The 476-nt window shown below is 45.6% G+C and overlaps 1 pseudogene; it reads right to left on the bottom strand.

The window, feature by feature from the left end:
* Positions 1 to 91: 91 nt before the first annotated feature.
* LOC112483976 lies at positions 92 to 210 on the bottom strand (annotated as a pseudogene).
* Between the last annotated feature and the right edge of the window lie 266 nt (positions 211 to 476).

Here is a 476-nt window from a genome sequence, read left to right as displayed (position 1 = left end):
CATTTTTTTTTTTTAGGAAAGGCAACCCTGGTTGACCTCACAGATTGCAAGGACCTTGTCATTTTATAATCCCTTATTTTTTTTTTTTTAACACCTACAGCATCTGGTCTTCCTAGGTGGTCTCCCATCCAAGTACTAACCAGGCCTGACCCTGCTTAGCTTCCGAGATCAGACAAGATCGGGCACGTTCAGGGTGGCATGGCCGCAGACACATATCACTTTACGGTCATCCCTCGGTGTCAGGACCCCCATGGATACCAAAATCCACAGGTGCTCAAGTCCCTTATATAAGATAGTGTAGAACAATGCGCACAGCCGGCCCTCTGCATCTGTGGATTCTCAACCATCAGTATGAAACCTGGGGGTGGAAAGGGCTGACTGTATATTTACTGGAAAAAATCTATGTATAAGTGGACTCGTGCAGTTCCAACGTGTGTTGTTCAGGGTCAACTGTCTGTCTAAGATAGCTATCAAAA

The sequence above is a fragment of the Pteropus alecto genome, unplaced genomic scaffold (assembly GCF_000325575.1).
Source record: "Pteropus alecto unplaced genomic scaffold, ASM32557v1 scaffold166, whole genome shotgun sequence".
NCBI classification, from domain to species: Eukaryota; Metazoa; Chordata; class Mammalia; order Chiroptera; family Pteropodidae; genus Pteropus; species Pteropus alecto.
Note: the sequence above shows the minus strand (reverse complement) of the source record. Positions and strands in the feature narration are given on the sequence as shown.